Genomic DNA, 6,282 nt, shown 5'->3' on the forward strand with positions numbered 1-6,282 from the left:
CTGTCATCTCCACCACCCACTATTTGGAAATTGGTTTTGAGGCAGCACAGTAAATGTTCCTTCCCTTCCCTACAACCTAATATTAGATTAATATAAAAAGGTACCAAATTCCCTGCACTGGCAGTTCCAGTAGCTGAGGTACCCACTGGGGCACTGAGCTGAGAGTCTCTAACACCTCTACAGAACACGCTGGTTTTCTCCAGCCCATCCCACAAACGAGTCCACAAAACCCCCACGAGATAATTCCTCACTACTAGTCCCATTTTTAACAAGTGGGGAAACCAAAGCACAGAGCCATCCAGTGAAAGGAAAAGGTCAATTTTAAAAATAAACCTGTAGCTCTTCTACTAGAGAACTTTTTTTTTAGGGTTGCTGATGCTTGAATCCAGCCTAAAAGTCTATTTTAATTTTAGCAAAATAACTGTTTCATGGGAAGCTGGCAGAGGTAGCTGTGTGCCAGTGAAAGCCTGGTAAATAGTTACTATCATAGTTTGGTGTTTGAGGTAAGGCAGCTGAGCTCCTCGAGTGCTGGAAACACCTTCTCCATCTTCCTTCAGCCACCTCTGTGTCCTGTCCTTGGCTGGTCTCAGACCTACAGGTCTCAGAAATGACATGAATTTTTGAGGTTTTTTTTTTGTTTTAAATATGCTGCTCTGATCCTAGTAAAGGTGTCACTTGGGTGTAGGAACTGAAAACTGAAGGTTACAACAGCTGCTTCTTCAGAAGAAGCTGTTTCAAACCGTATCAGCTGTGGTTGTGTGGGGTGGTGGTGGTGGTGAGAGCCTGGATGGAGGCGAGGGCTGGGTGCTGCTCTCCTCACCCAGCTCTCTGACAGTCCGTGCTGTCCAGCTCTGCTCCCTGGCCCACTGCAGGCTGTGTGGGTCAGGGGTTTGGGTGTTCCAGGAGGGATCTGCTCTAGCAAACGTGGTTTATTTTGTACCTCCACTCCCATAACCGCTTTTGCATTGCAGTCAAGCTGAGAGGCCCGTGCACTGTGACAGCTGTAACACAAGCCATGTCCTGCTGCTCTTATCCAGACATGTGTTTCAGATTGCTTCTTCCCCCACCCCAAGTACGTACAACACGGCTCTGGCTGGACAAGTCCCCAGCCAAACCCATTAAGATTTTCTTTTGGCGAGGAAAACTTGGCATGTTTCTCTACCTCCCTCCCCTGCCCTTCTGCCCTCGCTCCTCCCTCCTTCCTTTTCTTTTTGTTTTTCCTCAACTTTGTTTTTCCTGTACTTTATTTGATGCCACCATCTTAACTGCAACAAACAACCTAGTGAGACCCTTCATTAGGAGGGTGGAAACTTCCCTCCATCCCCTTTGAACCTGGGGCTAGACTGGAGGCGTGTGGGTCTTTACTACATCTCCTCACACAAGCAGTTCCAATTTGGTGTTGGTACAACACGTAGGTCAGAAAGACCTGCCCTCCCTTCCACCTTAATGGGAATGGAGAGATGTGGAAATACCTGATCTTTAACATTCCTACCTACAGGCATGTGTAAAAATTTTTATGAGAATTGGCTTTCTGCCTCACTTCCTACCTGTCTGTAAACAGCTGACTGGCCACGTTCCTCCTGGAAGGGACGAGGGGTCCCAGCTCAGTGCTGGGAGCTGCAGGAGCTTCCAAACAGAGTAGTCACCTTCAGATGGCAGAAAATGGGGGCTGATATGGTCAGTCTCCTTGCCAGCCCCTCTTTCTGCACCCAGCAGCAAACAGAAATGGGGAATATAGGTTTGGGGACACCTCTCTATGAAAACCAAGGCTTCCAGTGGGTAATTTCATGTATTTGGGAGATCCTTTTCCTTTTCCTTCCCTTATCGCTGCTTTCAGACCTGATGGTCTTGTTACTGTAAACCACAGACCATGTATGTGTACGTCTGTGTTCTCTCAGATCAGTGGTTTCTCGTGCTGCTTTGAGCAGTAAACCAGCATCTCTGCCTGCTACACTAGCTGATTTTTTTCTTTTTTAAATGCTCTTGTTAGCAGCAGTGTGAAATCTTTCCATTAATTTCTGATGGACACAGATGATTAACTTGCAAGTTCCCCAACTAGGGTTTTGTTTTCAAGCTCTCTGTTTGCTTTAGGGGATAAAACTTAGCTCCAGCTGGAAGGAGCTCTGGAGAAATGCTGGGGCTGGTACCCTCTGGGTTTCACATGTGCTTGCCTGTGCTGGCAGCACCTCACTAATGGCACGTCCATGACTCACAAGAGAGGAGCTGAGCAGCTCTCTTGTCCACACAAAGCGTTAAAACATCAAGTCATTACTGTGGAGAATGCCCTGTGCTAGACCTGCTTATCAGCTAAGGTCACATTCCATAACAGCAACAGAAAACTGAGCAGCCAGCCTTTCTAATCAGCACAGGAGTCCCTCGCTGCTGCCCTGCCTGGCCAGGGCTGCGGGCTGGGTCCGGTTGTTGGCAGTCCAGCAGCACAGCTTTCTGCCATGCTCCGAAGAGCTTTTCTCTCGCCACCTTCGCTCCCTCACACACAAACCCAGCCTGGCCAGCTCTGCTCAGTGGCCCCTTCTGCACTTCCCCACACAGAGAGCTACGAAAGCTCCAGCTACTTGCTCACCAACTGACCGTGAAGGTGCTGACCCACCACCAGCAAGAGCTCAGCCTTACCCCAGCCGCGCCGCCAACTCTTCTCCTCTTGGGTTTTCCTTCTGTCTTCTTAAACTTTCACGTCATCTCTCATCCCGGCGTGTGTCTCCTCTCGCTGCTCGCTCGCTCGGCTCCTCTCTGCTGACAGCCAGCTGTTGTCTCTGCCTTTTTTTGTTACTGGTTGTCCTGGAGATATGAAGTTTCGCGTTACATGTGTGCCAGAGAGGGAGGGCGGGCGCCGAGGAGCCACCGCAAGCTGAGCTGAGCCAGTCGCTGCTGCGAGCTCCGCAGCGCTTGAACCAGCACTTGTTGCTTCCTCTGTGCATCTCCTCCCAGCCAAGGTCTTGTCTTTTTTTTTTTTTCCCTTTTAATTATGTTTTTTTTTTTCCTTCAGTGAGACTTGAATTGATTCTCTCCCTGTGATAGTTTGGGTGTGTGTTAAAGCAATTAACTTTTCTTTATGTTGCCCAGTTTCCTTCCGTCTCCCCGGGGAAGGAGCTTTTCTCTTGTGTTCTTTGAAAGGGCAGAAAAAGAAATCACCAGGACGGTGCAGCAGCCACGGACAGGGGAGCAGGGGTGATACTGAGCTGCTGAATTTGCTCCATGCCCTTTGCCAAGTCATTTACTCTCTTGATGCCATGGGTTTTGCTTCTTGTCTTGTGGGGAGAGCCACTGACACCCACTGTCTTGTCCCAGGGGGTTGTTGAAGTTCAGCTGATATTACAAAGGATCTCGTCCAGCAGACAGGTGCAAAATGGTAATTCCTCATCAACCTCATAATTTGCTCTTCCATTTGATAAAGCTCATTCAGAGGCTCTTGTTCAGCAACTGGCATCTATGTAAATAATTTGTCCTCATATGATTTTAGTCTTTTTAATGCTTTCATTTCTCAGCTTTGTTCCAAGACTTGCTGTGATTTTCCCAGGGGGCTTTTCTGATGATGTGCCCTTCTTTGGCTCATATGAGGGGATGCTTTTCTCTGGTATATTTTGGGAGAGGCAGAGCTTCTTTAGGGATATGTGACTTTCCTTCTTCTTTGACAATTCATCTGTTTCTATTAATTTCAGGAACAGGGCTCCTGTTTTACCTGCTGTACAAAAGCAAGGAGTACCAAAGGAGGCACGGTGCAGGCAGCCGTGTGGTCAGTTTAGCATTTGCCTGAAATGTGCTGCCACAAACAAAAACATGTTAATAAACCTGATTGTTATTTGCTTTTCATCCTACCCCATGACGTAAAACCAGGGTGGGATGTCTCAAATTAAATAATTCTTTTGTTTAAACATTTTAAAGACCAGTGGTCAGCTCATACATACCCCTGTTGAAGGGTAGGGGAGGCAAATAATACAGTTGCATATTTAAAAGATGAAATAATTTTAGGGCATGTATAATAATACAAACTGCCATTAATTAATGTCCGTTGGCTCTCCAGCTTGTGGGCATTAGATGCTCGTGTGGCTCGGGAAGTTTTCCCACTGCATGTTAATACATAACCAACTATGTTTCAGGACCTCTGGTGTTCAGTTAAACGTTAATCCAGTGGTTTTCCCCCCTGCATCACTACTGGTAACTCTGGTTTTGGCCTTTTGACTCGAATTCTAGGACTGCAATCTTAGTTCTGCAACTAAATTTCCGTTATGACCCAACTGATGAGTTTGACTGGCTAAAGTGGGGCTGTGGCTCCGATTTGGGTGATTCTGCAGGGTGATACAGGCAGTTACAGGAGGCTGGATGGAAAGGGTTTGGCTTTCTGAGCCTGATGGGTTAGAAACTAGAACCTCTCTGAATTCCAGTGACCTCAGAGCTGATCTCTGCATCTCTCTTGTTTGCATTAAGGGACAGAGGTGTGTGTGGATGTCCCTCCCCAGCATAAGCCTGGTGAGTAAGCTGTAGGAGCGAGGAGAGGGCTTGACCAGTTACTGTATGCCTCAGTTAACTCTAATTCAGATCAGTGCATGAGAGAGAAAGAGACATAGACTAATGAGAACGCCTGCCTGTTTTCTTTTGGGGAAACAAAAAGCTGACTTGCAGCTCACTGACATTTCTATGGTCACGTTGCATTGGCAGGACAGGCAGCACCAGTAGTTCTTTTGGAAAAGCAGGACAAGGGGATCGAATGTTGTCCCCATCCCGGTCCCCCCACCCTTCCCCACCATGTGAAAGGAGCTCTTTCTTTGAGAGTGAGTCAGTGCAGCTCTGCAGGGGGATATAAAGCCAGCTTTGTAGTAGCCCTCTCTAGGCTTTCAGTGCCCTAGACCGTGCAGTGCAACGTCCCCCTGTTGCAGCCCTCCTTACCTGAGCAGCGCCGGCTCCTCCTCGCTTCAGCACCCCCAGTTCATCGCTCTGGCGACAGCAGTCTGTAACCTGCTGCTTTGCTGCTTCACTCGCTCTTCTGCTTGGTAAATTAACCTCCCAAGCCGTGGGAATGAGCGAGCCAGCTGCTGCTGGAGAACCCTGGCAGGGTTTGTTTGTGATGCTGTGGGAGACATGCAGTTATGTGTGTGTGCCCCCCCCCAGACACATACACGCACGCACACAAGTGAAGAAGCAAACTGCATTTGTTAGATCTGGCAAGTTCAGACGTGCCTTAAAGGGTTTAAAATGAGAATAAATGAAGTGCTCAGTCTCTTATTTTCCCCCTCAGTGACCCACTTTTGGCAGATGAAGTTAGTAAGCCAACTAGGGCACTCCTTGGTTGAGAAGAAAAATCTCCACTTTGTTCTTCCTTACAGGAGAATAATTCTCTTCTAAAGTAACTCTTGTTGCTGCTTGGCTGCAGGATTTGATCTCTAAATGCCTGATGAAGTGAGTGTTTCTGTGTGTTTAGTATCAGCATTTTGATTAAGAGATTACTGGCCATCTCTGCTGCGAAACCCAAGTTTTAAAAACCTCCTCTAAATTTTACCCACTTTCTTAAAAAAAGGAAAAAAAAGTAACTGCCTGGTTCTTCTGTATCTAGTGAAATCAGTATCTTCACTGGTTTAAGTTAGGGAACGTTCTAGAAAATAAATTACTTCCTGCCTGTATTGCTAATGAGCACATCTCTGTCACCAAACTCTTTTTTACATACCCAAAAGCACTGACATCTGTCAGAAATCTTTTGAAGATTCCTGGAAGAATCTAATCATCTTCACATGGCTGGTTTGCTAAGGCTGGTGAAACTGGTTGTGCAATAGTGTATGAGCACATGGACTGGTTTTCATCGATGTAGGACTCTACCCCAACTCTGGCTGCTGATCTGAAGCACGTGTTAGCAGATTGAGACCCAGGCTGAATGGTGCTCAGCAGTCTGGACTCTATTTCTCTGACTTAATTTACATTCCTCTGTCTTCAGATGTAGATTTCTTCACCTTCAAACCACAAAGAATAAAATTAGAAGTTCTCCAGTGTGAAATATACAGACATACTCCGAACTCTGAGCTGCAGGGATCAACAGGACCTCTTTACATGTTTATCCTAGAGTCATTCTGATTGAACATGGAATATATTTGGCCAGCAATGCAGAATTAATAACTGCATATTTCATCCACCATGCCTTTTGCAGATCTCAAAGATCTGAAAGCATTTAGCAGAAGAGATTAACACCACTGTTTGTTTTACATGTGGGGAAGTAGAGGCAGAGACCTTAAGCAGGTTGCCAGTTCTGCTCCAGGGCTTAATCCTTGTGATTCCTGC

General features: G+C 46.8%; 1 protein-coding gene across 1 annotated transcript in view; it reads left to right on the forward strand.

The window, feature by feature from the left end:
* Window positions 1-6,282, forward strand: part of RECQL5 (RecQ like helicase 5) — a 38,656-nt gene that overhangs the window by 23,726 nt on the left and 8,648 nt on the right. The window lies entirely within an intron of this gene.

This window comes from Antrostomus carolinensis, unplaced genomic scaffold, assembly GCF_000700745.2.
Source record: "Antrostomus carolinensis isolate BGI_N321 unplaced genomic scaffold, ASM70074v2 scaffold2862, whole genome shotgun sequence".
Taxonomy (NCBI): Eukaryota; Metazoa; Chordata; class Aves; order Caprimulgiformes; family Caprimulgidae; genus Antrostomus; species Antrostomus carolinensis.